Genomic DNA, 18,149 nt, shown 5'->3' on the forward strand with positions numbered 1-18,149 from the left:
ATAAGACCCTAACTAAGACACCTGTGTTACATGGCGTCATTGTAGTCTTAGTTCTGAATGTACAGTGTGTGTACTTTATATTGCACACATGTGGCATCATGCTATACAGTGTAATAAATGCTGCCTGAGATACAGTGGCTCAGGGTCCAGTCTACTGTGTCACGAATTTCTGGGATTTTATTGTGCATACAAAGTTCTCTGCTGTTTTTGAAATATAATCATTTATTTACATAAAACAAAGACTTAGCATTCTTCTGCCACCATTCTTTAGCATATAAGCATCGAATTATACATATTTACATTGCATTCGAATCCTAAATTTAAAAATTTGCTGTCTGAGTTGCTGACTTGAGCTCAATAAAAAGAAAAAGTCACTAAGTAAGCTATGGTTTAGGATTAGAACAGAAATCTCAACAATGTTTCAAACAGCTCTAAACATACTTCTTCCCTCATGTACTCTGTGTGTGTGTGTGTGTGTGTGTGTGTGTGTGAAGCAGCTTTCTTAGCAGTCTTGATTATAAACTTAAATTTTCAGTCAGCAAATATTCACCTAAGATTTAATTCTTTTTTTTAAAAAATATTTTATTTATTCATTTATTATATATGAGTACACTGTAGCTGTCTTCAGACATACCAGAAGAGGGCATCAGATCTCATTACAGATGGTTGTTAGCCACCATGTGGTTGCTGGGATTTGAACTCAGGACCTTTGGAAGAGCAGTCGGTGCTCTTAACCACTGAGCCATCTCTCCAGCCCAAGATTTAATTCTTTATACAAAAATAAGTTTATCCATCTCACTGACATGTGAATTTGCTTTTCTCTTTAATACATGGCAAGTATATATGTATATGCTTCAAAGTAAATTTCTTATCAGCCCATATTTGATTTAAATACCTATTCCATATACCTATACACCTGAAGTTGTGTAAAATATTTTTAGGCAAGATGAGATACATGTGGAAAAAGTTTAAGAAGCCATATTGTGGAGGAACAGAACAAATAGAATGTGTGTGTTATTTGTGTATATATTTATATGTATATATGTGTATGATAACTATATATGTGTGTGTATATATGTTATATGTCTAGATGTGTGTGATATATATGTATATATGTGTGTGTGTGTTGTGTGTTTGCGTCTATGTTTGTATATTCGTGTATTTTATAAAAGGGAATTTAGCTTTTTTGCAAGGGGTTTGCTGTCAAAATGCAGGTGTTGTGAAAGCCACTGCTAATTCAAAGCAAAAATGGGAAAGGAAAAGACATCAACATTGTAATAATTGTACACATAGATCCTGGCAAGTCCACCACAACTGGCCACCTGATCTACAAATGTGGTGGAATCAACAAAAAAAACCATCGAAAAGTTTGAAAAGGAGGTTGCTGAGATGGGAAAAGTCTCCTTCAAGTGTGTCTGGGTCTTGGAGAAAGTGAAAGCTGAGCGTGAGTGTGGTGTCACTACTGACAGCTCCCTGTGGAAATTTGAGACCAGCAAATACTATGTGACTATCAGTGATGCTCCAGGACACAGAGACTTCATCAAAAATATGATTACAGGCACCTCTCAGGCTGACTGGGTTGTCCTTATTGTGGCTGCTGGTGTTGATGAATTTGAAGCTGGTATCTCCAAGAACGGGCAGACCTATGAGCATGCTCTTCTGGCTTACATCCTGGGTGTGAAACAGCTAATGGATGGTGTCAACAAAATGGATTCCACTGAGTCACCATACGGTCAGAAGGGATACGAGGAAATCGTTAAGAAAGTCGTCATCTACATTAAGAAAATTGGTTACAACTCTGACACAGTAGCATTTGTACCAATTTCTGGTTGAAATGGTGACAACATGCTGGAGCCAAGTGCTAATATGTCATGGTTTAAGGGGTGGAAAGTCATCCACAAAGATGGCAGTTCTAGTGGCATCATGCTGCTGGAAGCTTTGGACTGTATCCTGCCACCAACTCTTCCAACTGACCAGCCTCTGCGACTGCCCCTCCAGGATGTCTATAAAACTGGGGTAAGTAGAACATTAAGTAGAATGTTGAAGTGAATTTCTTTGAAGTGTAAGCCTTAACTAATTATGTCTCATGTATTATAAGACCTCTATTTATACAAAACATTTCCTATTTAGGCATTGGCACTGTCCCTGTGGGCAGAGTGGAAACTCTTGTTCTCAAACCTGGCATGGTGGTTACCTTTGCTCCAGTCAATGTAACAACTGAAGTCAAGTCTGTTGAAATGCACCATGGGAGTGAAGCTCTTCCTGGGGACGATGTGGGCTTCAATGTAAAGAATGTGTCAGTCAAAGGCGTTAGACGTAGCAATGTAGCTGGTGACAGCAAAAATGACGCACCAATGGAAGCAGCTGGCTTCACTGCTCAGGTGATTATCCTGAACCATCCAGGCCAAATTAGTGCTGGCTGTGCCCCTGTTCTGGATTGTCACATGGCCTGCATAGCATGCAAGTTTGCTGAGCTTAGAGAGAAGATCGATCGTCCTTCTGGTAAGAAGCTGGAAGCTGGCCCCAAATTTTTGAAGTCTGGCGATGCTGCCATATGGTCCCTGGCAAACCCATGTGTGCTGAGAGCGTCTCTGACTATCCTCTACTTGGTTGTTTGGTTGTTCGTGACATGAGGCAGACAGTGCTGTTGGTGTCATCAAAGCTGTGGACAAGAAGGCTGCAGGAGCTGGCAAAGTCACCAAGTCTGCCCAGAAAGCTCAGAAGGCTAAATGAATATAAATGAATATTATCCCTAACACCTGCCACCCCAGTCTTAATCCATGGGGGGAAGAACGGTTTCAGAACTGTTTGTCTCAGTTGGCCATTTAAGTTTAATAGTAAAAGACTGGTTAATGATAACAATGCATTGTAAAACTTTCAGCACAAAAGAATGTTTTGTGGACCATTTGTGTGTGTGTGTGTGTGTGTGTGTGTGTGTGTGTGTGTGTGTGTCAGTTTTAAGTTATTAGTTTTCAAAATCAGTACTTTTTAATGGAAACAAAAATCTGTCATAGAATTTTGAGACCCATTAAATCAAGTTTAATGAGAAAAAAAAAAAAGAGGGAATTTAGAGTGGCTTCCATGGTAGGACTTGGGAATCCAACAATGTTTTTCTGTATTTGGAGCAGCAGAGAAACCAGAAATTGCCTAGTCCAGGAAACTCCACATTCTCAGCCCAGCACTGATAGTCTACAAGGTTACTGGCATGGAATTCGTGTTGCTAGGCAGAAGAGACTGGAGTGTCAGCAGAGGATCTCAGCAGAGGCAAGAGACACACTCAGAAAGAAGCACTTGCCAGAAGCACACAGTGATGTGCTCTCGCATTTGTTTTGCATGCTGGCTGCTTGTGGGGAAAGGCTATTCACCCGGGAAATGGGTACTCCCCATCCTCCACGGCTCTGACTCACCTGTCAATCTTCTCTGAAAATGTCCTCCAAGGCACACAGATGTGTTTTATCAGCTCTAGACATCTTTTACTCCAATCAAGGTGACAACTAAGAGCAGCCATCAATGAAACATTAGGGGACGAGGTAGCCTCTGACCCTTATAAGCCAATCTTGTAAGTCTCATAACCGTGCACACATTCTATTATTTCTGTTTCGTCCAGGGAGTTCTGGCATACAAATAGTACAAACAGAGCTGGAAACAGTCTTGAACTCTTTAAATCTCAAATTGCTTTCAGGGCTATGTAATAGGGTCTATTTTGTAGGCTTTTAAAAATTACAGCAAAATCAATTCTCAATATGTATGTAGTTAATAACTAAGAGATAAATATTAGCAAATAATTATTTGAAGTATAGTATGGGCTCTGCTATGAACATTTCCTCGTTTAGCCTTTACAAGAATCCTAAAAATAGGTCCTGTAGTACCACTACAGAAGAGCCTAAAAACCTCAGACATATGTCATGCAGTCTCCCTTACTTCCTCTCCCCTCCTCTTTCCTTCCCTCCCCTCCCTTTTATTTTCCCTTCTTTCCTTCCTTTGTAGCTCTGACTGGCTTGGAAGTCACTAGGAAGACCCAGCCTAGGCTATGTAGCCAGACTGTCCTTGACTGATTCTTGGTTTTCAATAAATGGTAGGAGATGACTCGTGTCCCTTTAGATTGATGGTCTCTGGAAACAGGGACTCCCTTTTCTCTAAAAACTAATGACTTTTCCCCAAAAGAACAGATTTTTCTCACCACTCCCCATCCAGGAACCAGACCTAAATTTTTCTCGGTCAGTAGACATCAGTTCTTCATTTCATAATGATCTATGGGGAAACACATAGGACTAGAGAAATTTACAGGAAGAGAGTATAACACAATGTTTGCAAACTAATTATATCACACCTTACGCTTTTAAAACAGAAAACTTTAATTTTAAAAAGAAATTAGGTGAATGGATATCTTTATTTTTTGAGATGTAGTTGGGTACGAACCAGCTTCTGGTGTTAGAGATTTTAAGTGTTATAACCACTTCAAGACTATCCAAACAAACATTCCTTTAAGCAGGATAAGAGAGACAGAACCTTGTCCTACGTGACCAGGATAGAGATAACGATGACTTACCCACACAAAGAGGCTATATGCATAAAACCCATTCCCCTCAAACCAAGGCAATAAAAATGCAATAGGGGATATGAATCCTGTCATAGCACAGGATGCTACAGAGGTGAGGGTGGGTACCATGTGCTCAGAGGGGAGAAAATGTGCTGTGGGAGTTGGAGAAGAGGGCGAAGGTAAGATAAGAGTCAAAACTTTAAGGTGCTCAAGTTTTATAAGGCTGACGGTAAGGAGGATGAGGAAGGAATATGTAGGGCTTAGGGACGGGGGTGGGATGGGGGGCAAATTGGGAGAGAAAGCCCAGGCTGCTTGGCACCACACAGTTGCCTGAAATCTAATGTGTCGTCAGAGGTGAGTTCCCTAGAGACGTGGCACTATTTTTCCTCCACATCGTTTCTGTTTGTGTTTTCAGTCTAGCCTCAGAAACCATCCCTGACCAGAGATAGACCTGTTGGGAATGTGCACTGAATTTTATTTCCTTTACTAAGAGATCTGGGACTGACTTACTAGGTATTGGATCTAGGACATGCAAAACCTCGCATCAGAGCTTATCTGCATTCAGGAGCTGGTGGAGCGGCCAAAGTTGAGCATTAGCAAGATCCTTGGTTCCTACGTGGAAATCTCACGGCCTGTTAGAGCCATCGGGTTCATGGTGTATCGTTCTAGAGCAAATCTAAGTTAGCCTAAGTGCCGTAATTGACTTGAATCCTTTGAAGCTAACGTTAGTGGTGGGATCATCTGCTGTAAGCATTTTACTGCCAGCAGGATATGAATCATAAACAAAGTCACTTTGGAGGGAATAGGAACCCATAAAGTGACATATGCGTGTGGAAAGAAGATGAAGATGAAAACAGAAAGTTCCTTAGAACCTAGTTTTGTCCTCCCCCACTCCTACCCTCCTTCCCATGGGATAGAGCTCAGGCCTGAGGCTTCATCCATATTCTTCATAAAATTTAATTTTGCAAAGGATATTTAGAATCTGAATCTTTCTTGAACTGTTGGGGAGAATGTCATTTACTAAATTCGATGGGAAGTAGGAAATCTTTTAAATATGGTTTTGTGCTCTTCATGATATTGTAACAAAAATTTTGTTTAGTATCAGTTTTGAAAACTCATGGATGGTTAAAAAGAGAAAGATCTGATTAATAGAAATAGTATTTTCAACTTATCTTCTTTTAAAAATGAGAAAATTGAAATTCAAAGATATAGAATTTATCCACATCTCTATGGTAAGGAAAGGAGCATATCTAGAAACAGGGTTGACATTTCTGACTCTGTGTGAGTATGTGTGTCTGGGTGTATTTGTGTACATGTGTATCTGTGGATGAATGTGTGTTTGTGTATTTGTGTGTAACTGTGTATGTGTGAGTATATGTGTATATATTTGTGTATCTGTGTGTGAGTGAGTCTATGTGTGTATATTTGTGTGTCTGTGTGTGAGTAGGTGTGTCTGTGTGTATGAAGGAGTGCACGTGTGCATTTGAGTGTGTGTGTGTGAGCGGGTGTTTCTGTGTGTGAGTGTACATGTGTATATTTGTGTGTCTCTGTATTAATGAGTGTATGAGTGTGAGCTTATGTCTGTGAATAGGTGTGTCTGTGTGTAAGTGTGTCTGTGTATGAGTGAGTATATGTGTGTGTTTGTGTATATGTGTGAGCGGGTGTGCGAGTGGGTGTTTGTATGTGTGTATCTGTGTATAAGTGAGTGTATATGTTTGTGTGTGTGTCTGTGTAAGTTTGTTGCATCAGAAAGTCAAGATTTTTTTTCCTTCCCAAGAGTTTTTATAGTCGACAGTGCCTTGCTTAATGTAACAGGTTTTCTCAGTTGTCCTGGGAGGCTGTTCAAGGGGAATTCTTTTGTTTATATTGATTTTAAGCAAATGATTGAGGCTTATCTTTGGTAGGTCTGTATTTTGGTGTCTGTTTTTTTCCCTCTTGCTTATGAAGGAACTAGAAATTATGGTGTAGTCTCTTGTTCTGGGGGAACCTTTCTTTGCCTTATAGTGTAGAAGTTCCTTCCAGGTAGGCAGTTAGAGAAGAGAACCAACTATTCACAAAAACATTGAGATTAAGATAAATGTTTCCAAGTTAATGAACGAATGATCGCTTCCTGAGAAAACATTCTGGATTCCCTGAATCCAGAGAATTTGTATAGAGAATCTGAAGCCAAGACAATAAAATAAAGTAATGCATTTCCTCAAATAGGTTGAAAAAGATTTCCGTAAGACGTTACAAGATGGCGTCTGGTAAACACATTCTTGGCAGGAAGTAGGAATACTTATTCTTTGGCCCTAGAAATAGTTTCTCGAAGTCAAATGGGGGTGTTATCACTTCATCTGGCCTGGTGTTTCATAAGCTATGAACTCTGAATCATAGTGGGCCTTTTTAGGCTAGTTCAGGCTTGTTAAGAGTGCTTACCCCATGACTTTTGGATTTTTAAATGAATGATGCCAAGTGCTGTCTGTCTCCAACATAGCTGCACTCCAACTCTTCTAGGTCAGCATATTAAGATCTTTGTAGATGTAGCTTGGCCCCAGTACCATGCAGTGACTTGGGTTTCTCTTACATCAACAAGAACGTTTGTTTTGTTGCCTCGAATTATGCTGCCAGGGTCTTTACTCACTGAGTAATATTTGTAAATGCCACACCAAGTTTCAGATTCTGAGCTATGCTACCTATATGGCATTGAGGTCACTCCCCACTTCAGTTCTGTGACACAGACATTGCTAGTGTCTCCTACACCCTCCCATCACGTTTCATGTTCTGAGCTTCTGCTAGACGACTTTCCAGGGCAACACTACATTTCCCAATCTCCCATGTAACTAATATGGCAGTGTGACTAAATTTGGCTAATGGGTTGAAATTTAAAGCATGTGTGAGCCTTATGGGTTGTATAGCTGTCCTTCTCAATTTTCCACCCTTCTTACTGGATGGACTTGCCTATATCCTAGGGTGGGAGCCATATTTTGTGGATTACCATACTGTCCTATCAATTCCTCGAATACTGAAATGAAAAAGAAGTCATTTCTGTTTGATTGTAGATTCTGTGTTTTGGGTCTTTTTGTTATGTCCATGAGCCTTATCCTAATTATAGAGCTTGCTAGGATGTACAAAACCATTTCAAATTGTTCATAACTAAGTGAAGAAGAGAAATTTGTAGAAGTTGTAAGGAAGTCCTTTTTTTTTTTGTTTGTTTGTTTGTTTGGTTTTGGTTTTTGAAAACAGGGTTTCTCTGTGTGGTCCTGGCTGTCCAGGAACTCACTCTAGAGACCAGGGCACCCTCAAACTCAAGAGATGAGCCTTCCTCTACCTTCCAAGTGCCGAAATGAGTTGTAAGAAAGTTTTATAGCCAAAAATGATGTTTCCTTCTAGAGAATACCCAAACAGGACAAACATTCCTAGTTTGGCTGCTGAGCAGAGAGCTACGTAAAAGCCTTCTGCACTCAGTGGGCCATGCTCCCCTTCATCCACTGAATTTCTTCGTCAGTGAATTTCTTACTTGGAGATAAAACAAAACTGCAGCTTTGTTCTGGCTGGAGGAGTAAACTCCTTCCATTGGATGGATCCTAGCTGTTGATGTACTGTGTCCTTGTCATTTAAGCTTCTACAAACCTGCATAGGGTTAGGCGAGCAATCAGGAGGCCAGCGTGGTATTCAGAGAATCGGCAGCCTTCCCGGGAGTTTTGCTGATGCTTCTAGATGGGCGCCAATGATGAACCATGTAGTCAAGATTGTCATGTTCATGTGGTAGGGAGATAAGCTAGTGTTAGAGCTCAGGTCTTTGTGCTTCTGACGTTTTTATACCCCTCACCCCCCTCACCCCCCAGCAGGAGTAACAAATAATAAAGATTCTTTTCCTTGATAATCTCTAAGATACTCAGCAAAAGAAGTCACATACTCAGTCTCCAGCTCTGCCCTGGCCTGGTGTTAAAGTTTCACACTTTTCTTTGGTGTGTTAGCTCAAAGTTGGTTGATGTGCAGAAAAAATTGGGGATAACCTGGCATCTTGAAAGAGCATTCCTGGGGTTGGGGATTTAGCTCAGTGGTAGAGCGCTTGCCTAGCAAGCGCAAGGCCCTGGGTTCGGTCCTCAGCTCCGAAAAAAAGAAAAAGAAAAAGAACGAGCATTCCTTCACGAACACTGTTTATCAGGAATATGTGTAGGGATGTATATGAAGGCAATAACAAATAATGGAAATTTGAAAGTGAGCAAGGAAGGGTGTATGGGAGGATTGGAGGGAGGGGGGAAGGGAAGGGAGTAATGCAGTAAATACATTAATAATCTCAAGCGATCTTTCTGGTTTAAGTTCTTCCTCTGAACATGATTCATTATTGTCCATGACTTCCGCTGCCTGGTATCTCTTCCTTCTGTACAATGTAAGTCCTTCATGTTGTCACCCAGTCGTATTCTGTGTCCATCTCACTGAGCAAAGGCAGCAGAGGTGCTCTGACTATGTCTGAGGCCTTTTCTGTTTTAGGAACAGATATGCCCAGTTAGTCAGCTTTACTTCGCTTGGACTAATCACGTGCGTTCTTATACACTGCTCTCAGCTGCCTACACTTCCACCGTTGCCCCAGGCTTATGTCTTCAGGGTTTTTAATTTGTGGGAAGATGTCTGAGTGGATGTCTAGGGGCCCAGCATCGTGTGGGGTGTCACTGAAGTGCGTCATCTAACTTCGTCCGCACCGGGATTCTGCCAGCGAAGGACTATTATTAGCTCTGTTCTACAACAGAGGAAGCAGACTCTTGTGGGAGATTAAGCCCTGCACTAAAGAATAAGATGAGAGGGCTTCTAAGCCCGCTCCTTACGAGTAAGTTGTTTTATATGCTAATATTTATAAAGCCTATCAGATTTGGGGCACTTATCAATATGTTAAGGCACATGCTCCCGATATAATCTCTAAGGCTATGGAAGTTGCCTGTTAACTGACAGATTCAGTCATTAGATGTGAGCGGACATGGTGACTTCGTAATTACAAGGGTAGCATATTAAGTTTCAAAAGCCCCTAACGGGGATGTATCAGTTATATTATATGAACAGAAAGAAACAGCATGCACACGCACTCAGTTGTCTCTTTATGTGAATTGGTACCCATGATTGGGGATAACATTTCTCAAGATCCCATCAGAGGGCCCTTGTGGACATGGAGAAAACTCTTTGGTGATGCTGATGTCAACACTGAATGTTAAGCATCCGAAGCAGCCGTGGTGGCAGCAGCATACACTGTTAGTCCCAGCACTTGGGAGCAGAGGCAGGCAGATCTCTGTGAATTCAAGGCCAGCTGGTCCACAGAGTGAGTTTCTGTACAGCCAAAGATACACAGAGAAACCCTGTCTTAGGCAAAAACCAACCAGCCAACCAACCCAAAAAACCCCAAACCACCACCACCACCACCACCACCACCACCACCACCACCACCACCACCACCACCACCAACAACAACAACAACAACAACAACAACAAAAGCTGTGCACATGTTCAGCTCTGAGAAATCAAGTGCCTACAGGTATGTAAGACTTTCCTAAGCACAGTACGATAAGGGTTCAAGTGTGTTCAGTAACAAATGCTGTATTTATTAGTCTATTTTTTTTCTTCTGCTCAGTGGCACCAATTTACATTTGAGGGGAAATTCTTTCTCCAGAATGTTTTTCTCACAGCCTCCTTTTACAGACTGGGAGATGGGGAATCACAAGGTAATTCCATTTCCAGGAATTCGTTGGCCCTATAATATTACAGCCATCACATAAAGAGCCTTAGATAGGTCACATAAGCTTTCTAACCCCAACTCCTTCTCTGGAGACTGAAAGCATTAATTCTTTATGATTACATCTCCTCATCCACTTTCCCTACTCCAAGTGGGAACAGGGCAAATGTTTGGAATGATGCTTGTGCAATAGCCCCGTTTGCTTTAGGATCAGTAATTATCCATGATGGAAAACATAGGAAAGTACCTTGTATGGTTATCTGCTCCCTTCTCTCCTCCATATATTCTCAGCCATCCATTCCCACGTCTTTTGCTAAAACACAAAGCAATGGCTATAAATTCTGGGATGTTCCTTCTTGCTTTACTATACAAATATTTCATTCTAATAACTGCCCCAGGCTATTGAAGCCTGCCTTTCCGTCTTCTTATTGGAAACTGACTGTTTTCCTTCCTTGACTGAATTCTATGAAGGTGTCAATGTTTTAGGCAAATGGCAGTTATTGGCATTTGAAAACATATGGTCTACAAACGTATGTGTTAAATCAGGTCCTCCTGACGAGTTCCATTCCTTTTGCCGCTCATGCCACAGGTGAGGTAATGAAGATGCCTTCTGTGGCTTCCTATTAATACCCCAAGGCCTGAGGCTCTGAGCAGCGGGATGTCTGTTCTCCAGCTGTTTTTCCAACAGGAAGAGGGGATCATATAAACCATGCACACACACAGTAGTTCGTTTGAAACCACAGGTACTCTGCAGCTGCAGCCAAAACAATTCGGCACTGCCAAACAGGTCCGCAAAAGAGCTGCACATCACAGAGGCAATGTGCAAATAGTCTCAGGGTAGTCGATGGCCTCTTTCACCCAGACTGCAGCCAACCTGTAGATCCAGGACTGGAAAGATGAGAGCTAACTTTTGTTCATTTAAAAAGAATGTGAGATTGTGTGTGTGTGTGTGTGTGTGTGTGTGTGTGTGTGTGTGTGTGTGTGCGTGTGTGTGTGTGTGTGTGTGCGTGTGTGTGTGTGTGCATGCCAAAGACCCAGAGATCACACTCAGGTTTTGTGTGTGTGTGTGTATGTGTGTGTGTGTGTACACATGCCAAAGACCCAGAGATCACACTCAGGTTGTGTGTGTGTGTGTGTGTGTGTGTGTGTGTGTGTGTGTGAGTGTGTGTGTGTACTCATGCCAGAGTCCCAGAAATCAAATTCGGGTTATCAGCAAATGTCAGCAAATGCCCTTACACACTGAACCTTCTAGCTGGCCTATCTTTCAAACGATGTTTAAAATGAAGTTCTCTGTCACGGAAAAGGAGTAATTTTGAGGTTAGACATGCAAGAATCAGTACAGCATCCTAGTTGTGCGTTAGATGTGAATTTCAAGTTTACAACATTTCCAAATTGTCACACCCTTTGAAGTAGGAGCAAATCATAGGTAACATTCACGTGAAGCTCTTAATAGCAAACACTGCTTCCTCTTACACCTGAGTCTCCTCAATTCATTAGGCAAAAACTGCGCCATGTGACGTATTTCTTGGTGATACAGAACGTAAGGGCAGATAGGCAAGCTTCATGTGAAACGTTTATTGAAGGACCCAAAAGGATGGATCCCTGGGTGAGTTCTTGTCTAGTAATTAAATTTAGAGTCCGAGGCTCAGTTTTTTGCTTGGTGCACTCTTGATGCTTAACCTTTATGTGGTACCACGTAAGACCAAAAATGCATGGCCAATTCACCGCCAAGAACCTGACCGTAATCCTCCATGACAGTATATTCTTAAAGAAATATCAGCATACCTCAGCATATCTCAGACCTAAATCCTGAACTGCCAAAATTCTATTAGTGGATCACAAAAGACCTCCTCTCCCTCATGAACAAGATGTACATTTATTCATCTCAGCGGAGCAATCGTCATCACAGGGCCAAGTATGACTCTGAATAAACTGGAAATTGGATTAAACCAGCCATGAGGCACCACAGGCTTGAACAGTCATAGATGTTGTCAGTGAGCACTGATGGAAGTGAAATGGCCTCACCAAGCCAGTCAGTCCTGTTTCTGTTTTTGACTGTAACCATGGAGACACTCATGCGCTTTGGCTATATTTAGTTAATTCATTGTGTTTAGAGACTGTTTCCAACCTTCTGGCATTGCTTTTCTTATTTCTTCTTGCTGTATTCCCCATTAACTTAGTAAAATATCAGCCCGAGTATTATCCTCTGAGAAGTTGGATGGGTGTATGAGTTTGACTCAATGTTTAACTATTACATTTGGACATCATAGGCCTCAATTCTGGGAATATTTTGACTAACAAAGATGTATTATATCGATTTGAATTCATTAAGAAATTCAAGAGGGCTGAAGATGTAGGTCACTGGTAGGACGCTTGCCGAGCATGAATAAAGCCTTGGCCTTAATCCTGGACACCGCCCCAAACTGCCAACAAGGTTAAAATGTAGCACATGTTCCTTCTACCGTCGTACAAAGACACAGGTTTCAGTGGCTAAGCATTGGGATGAACTGTGTTGCCTCTCATGAGTCTGTGAACAAATATCAATGGCTAATCCAGTATATCGGGGATTATTGATTCCTGATTCTACATGGATCATTATATGAAAGGAGAAAAGGCTGAGTTCCTACCCTGGGGAGCACAGAGAGGAAACACCCAGACCAAAACTGCAATGTGGTAAATAAATGTCAGCAAGAGCTGCCTGCCACCAATTCCCTCCTCTTCTTTGGATTTCTTCTCTTTTAAAAAAAGGACTTATTTTATTCTATGTGTATGAGTATTTCATTTGCATGTATATATGTGCATCATGGGCCTGGTGACCAAGGAGATGAGAAAAAGGCCATTTTCTGGAACATGTGGGCTGCCATGTGGTTCTGGGAATCGAACTTGTGTCCTCTAAGATGAACAGCAGGTACCCTTAACCACTGAGCCATCTCCCCAGTCCCTCTTCTTTCCCTTATGGGGAAATAATCTCTCCTTGACTTCTTAGCAGCTAAGCATGGCAGGCACCCACTGGAGACACATTTCTGCATTTACACTGAGTCTTTCCTGCTACAGCAGTTACAACGTTGGGGAATTTTGCAGAGAACTAACTGAAGTCACTGAGTCTCTTAATGAGACTCTTGAAAATGACTTAAGTAAATGTTTTATAGCACTGAACTGAAGGTGGCCAGAATGACTCTTGCCTCCACCCCAACACACACATGCTTTTCTTGAAGAATGACCTTCAATTGAGCATGCTCAGAAATGTACACCTTAACTTGACTATGTTAAGTACTTTGCCTACCTCTAAAGTACTTTCCTGTATGAATGTGTTTTCTTCCCAGTCATAATCTCCACGTGTTCTTTCTAGGTTAAGACTGCGGCTTAGGAAGTAGCCCAGTGATTTCCTCTCCTGAGACAAGTAATCTTTCTTCACTCTCCTAGTTGTGCTTTCTTGGATTGGTCCAAGAGAGGACCCTGCTATTCTATATACAGGCTATGCGGGTAGGACAGTGCTTTCTGCTGACTGATTCCCACTCGAGAAACTGAAAGAGATGATTCTTCTTTTATCTTAGTGTGGCCATAGGCTAAGCAGAAGACCTAAGATTGGCCAATGAAACCCACTTCTAGGTCTGGAAGATGGAGGTAGAAGGAATATTTTTCAGGTTCAAGTGAGATAGATGCATATAACCGTGGTGCTTCGGGGCAAAAAACAGTTGGCATCACTCTGTCATTGGGTATCAACTGCCTTGAACTTCAGCCATTTCTAGGACTACAAGCTACTGTTGGGCTTTTCCTAGCCTTCCAGTAAGTTTTCTTGTATTTCTCTGACTTTTAAGTCCATTTCTAATGCTTATAGGTGGGGATCATGGAATAGTATCACAGTCTGGAAAGGGAGTTATAGCTGAGACAACACCATTGCTTGAATTGAGCACTATCTGTCCCTTGGCTTCTGGGACAAGGATAATTTTACAGGTCAGGAAGTTGGGGAAAGGGCATGACAAGCTAAAGAACTATCATATGTGTATGCATGGAGGTTAGAGCAGTTTGGGGCTTGGTGTCACCCAGAGGAAAAGCATGTCGCTGTGGTGTTTGCTTTGTAGCAGCTGTGTACTAGAGCAGACAAAATTCTGAGAGCTGAGGCCTAACCGTTCGTTTTTCCTCTGAGTGATTCCTGACAAGACTCTTTCCTCTGTTACTGTAAGCTATGCCTTCATTATTATGATGGTAGCTGGTAGGTGGGCCTGGAAGGGAGTCTAATAATGTTTAGTGAAAAAGGGACTTAAATTCAGTTCTGCTTAGATGCATTCTCCAAGATTTTAGAACCAGAAGGACCTTTGAGCGGCAGAAATCTCTATCAAATCCGAGGACTGGTTCCAGAACTGTATAATTCCTGAATTTGGTCAGTAACACACAGAGAACATTCAGATAGTTAGGGATCCTAAATATTTTGTGTGTAGGGGGATCCTGCATGTTTTGTATGAAAGGGGAATCATGTATGTTTTATATGCATGGGGAGGGGGATCTTACATGTTTTGTGTGCATGGTGATCTTTCGTGCTTTGTATGCACGTGAAGAAAAAAAGAAAAAAGACTAAGAAGGCACCACTCCTGTTAAAACTTTCAGAACATTTCATTAAAAATTTCGTAACATTTTCTTCCAAGTAAGTGCCTCATTACTTCTCCAAGTATTCCAGGTTGGAACACTCATCTCATTTCCTGTTTCTCTCCTTGGAGGGCACGGGCATCACGAGTTAGTCATCTTCCCTGTAAATAACAACCTGCCGCATGGTTGACTTTGATTATCAAATTGCCTTTGGCTCCTTCCTTCAGTTCCCCTAGTCTCCTTTTTAGTCTTTAATCATCTCTGTGGGTCTCTTCTCAACCATGTCCAAGTCCGCAAGAAAAGTTTGTTTCTGTTTCAAGACAAATGCCAAAACTTTCTAGGCTCATTCAAAATGGCAAAAGTTAGATGACTTTCTAAGAAAAAAAATTTTTTTGTTTTAAAAGGCATTTTTGGGGTTCCTAGAATCTGGCATGGTCGAAACTATCTCAATATTAGTCATTTCAAGTAGTTTTAAAGTCAGATGTCTTCCACATACTTCCTGAAGAAACTCAAAGGTCACTGAAGTAACTAGCCACAGAGCTCTTCCTATATGCTATGGTTATTCCTCTGGTCAAAGAGCTCACGGTCTAGTAGTTTGTGTAGAAATAAATAAAAGAGATTCAGTGGGTGTGCTAGACACAGAAGAACAAACAAGAAAAGGAGGATAATAAGGAGAAGAGGTGTTCCAAGTCTAGCCAGAAAGGTTGGCTTGTACAGTTATCCCCTCCCCCTCCACTTCCTCTTCCTCTTTCCATCTAGCATGTTTTTAATTGAAATAGAATTATTTTCCTCCCTTTCTTTCTTCCTTCTGATCTTTCTTACCTGCCCATCTTTGAATACTTTCCGTGTCCTCATACTCTCAGGCTGATAGTGTCTTTTCCCTTGATTATTATTGTTTTATGCACGCATATGCAGTGTGGTGGTAGTTTGTGTGTGCTTCAGTCCAATTAGACAATCGTTGGTTGGTTGCCACCAATGAATTGCCGCGGATCAAACTTTTATACAAAACCTTGCCAGTCTGGTCCTTGTTGTGGTGTTGAAGTTGGGTAGGATTGTTTAGTTGCACAGTCTTGAAAGGGAGCTATGAGATTTCCATAGTTGGGAAGTAGATAAGGGGGGTGGGCATTTCTCCTGGCAAGATGAGGGTATGAAGGCATTTGATGGCATTGGGTGTTTTCAGTCAGCCTAGGATTTGATGAACAGATCTGGTGAAGTCCTGACTTGGAGGAGAACAGATGAATCTTTGTACCTGGCTAGCCTGCACTTTCTATGTAAGTGGGGCTGGCTCTCCATTTGTAACAGTCCTGTTATTCATCATCCCAAGCCACCACGTGGAGATGATACATACACGTAATACAGTGTAGATGCTTCAAATTGTCATTGGACTGTATTTCTTGGAGAGTAACGATGAGAAGAAACTTGCGCATGTTCAGGTTGGAAATTTTGAATTTGTGGATCCAGAACCTATAGATACTGACAGATAACTGCAATTTCCTCAGATAACTCCTAATCGTGCTTTCAGGTGGCCGAGGCCAGATACCTCCACCAGACTTCAGGTCCCAGAGTTGAAAAGCTACAACTCTTTGTAAGATCAGCAGGGGAGAATGTTCCAGAATCAGTATTAGATTTCAAACCTGAGACTCAAGGAAAGGAAGTTAAAAGAAAATCCACAATTCAGCAAATGACCACACCAACCATATTGACCCACAATGGGGTAAAGGACACGATTTAACAGTCTTCCTCATTCAAGTCTATAGGGTCTGTATGTCTATGATACAGGATACAAAGCACCCCTCAAGAGTATATATCTCAGAGTCAGGTGTGGTAGTGCAGCCTGTGATCCTACACTTGGGAGGCTGAGGAAAGGAACATTTCTATAGAGGATAGCCTGAGTTGTATAACGAGACTTTGTCTAAAAAACAATGGCAACGACAAACTCCCTAAAAACCAAAACCAAAAGGTTTGTTTGACTTAGTGGTTGAATGCTTGCTTAATGAGCACAAAGGCTTAGTATTACTCTCAGAACTGGGGGAAAATGTGTATTTCAGACAAAGTCAGATCTAGGACTCTGTTTTTCACTCATTAGAACAAGAAACAATGGGTTACAGTTGAGTAAGTGTGTAGTTGCTATGATTGCCAAATTTGTTTGGCAGGTTGTGGTGCGAAGTTCCTTCTTCTGCCCTTCTTACTTCTTCTCCCCAGGGCCTGGTAGCCACAGAAGGACGGTAAGTGTGGCTTTGAATAGTAGCTAGAAATGGGACAGGGTGGCAGAGAGAGCTCTCAGTGTATACTAGAGTAGATTGAGAGAGAAGGGGAGTGGGTTAGAGCAGGACTAGTGGGAAAACTACCAATAATAAGGGAACCTCTGAGGTGATGGTGAATCTTGAGGTTCAAAATATGGGGCGGGGGTTTGGGTCAGATCCATCAACTTTCTGCAAGGGAATAAATTCTGAAAATAAATCAGAAAGCTTTAGTGCCAAGTAGGTTTTAGAAAACATGATATGGACATTTGATTCTCTTAGAAACTTGTTATTTTTCAAAGGAGTAAAATAAACCATATTCAAGAGAACTGGTCAAAATGAATTCTTAAGACTGTGTTAGGCATGCTGGCCCTGATCTGTCATCTAACAATAGCAATAATGCCAACACAAATAGCTGGCCCTGGTGCTTTACATGCTCTTGTGTTAAGGATGAGAATAATGCAGTAGGGAAGGGATTATTTAGATAGAAAATCTAAACCTAGGAGATTAATACTCTGCCTATAGCCAGACAGTGAAATCCAAACTCAAGAACTAGGTATCTCTGACTTTAAGATATTGTGGTCTCTCCTCTTCCTCTTTCTTCCAGCCCACACAATCTGGAACAAACAGGCTATTAATAGAACCACAAGGAGAGTTCAAAGCTGTATCAGAATTGGAGAAATGGTGTCTGTGACTGGCTTGGGGATCTTGTCCAACAGTCTAGCAAAGTTGTGTAGAACCTGACTAGGCTAGTGAGAGAGTCTGCTGAGTATTCTGATTGAAGTTAAGGGAGGTGAGACCCAGTGCTAAACCCATGCTACTGGCTAACCTTCATTTCACAGGTTTCTCTTGGGTTTTGACTCATACCCAGGCCAAGTTGCAGGCCTCGTGTGTAAGTCGTGTGTGACTACTGAGTGACTGAAGGTAACAGGCATCCATGAGATTCTTTGGGTAAGAGCACCCAAGGGCACTTTGAATAGGGCTTCACATCTTCAGCTGCACTCCCTGAGTGGACAGCTGGTGCTCATTTCCTGTCAATGATGCATGGTCTGATGGTCCTGATATGAGCTGATGAAACCAT

At 41.7% G+C, this 18,149-nt stretch overlaps 1 pseudogene; it reads left to right on the forward strand.

Annotated features, from left to right (window-relative positions):
• The first annotated feature begins 955 nt into the window (after nt 1-955).
• On the forward strand, nt 956-2,811 carry Eef1a1-ps3 (eukaryotic translation elongation factor 1 alpha 1, pseudogene 3; annotated as a pseudogene).
• The last annotated feature ends 15,338 nt before the right edge of the window (nt 2,812-18,149 follow it).

Source organism: Rattus norvegicus, chromosome 7 (assembly GCF_021556685.1).
Source record: "Rattus norvegicus strain SHRSP/BbbUtx chromosome 7, alternate assembly SHRSP_T2T, whole genome shotgun sequence".
In the NCBI taxonomy this organism is placed as follows: Eukaryota; Metazoa; Chordata; class Mammalia; order Rodentia; family Muridae; genus Rattus; species Rattus norvegicus.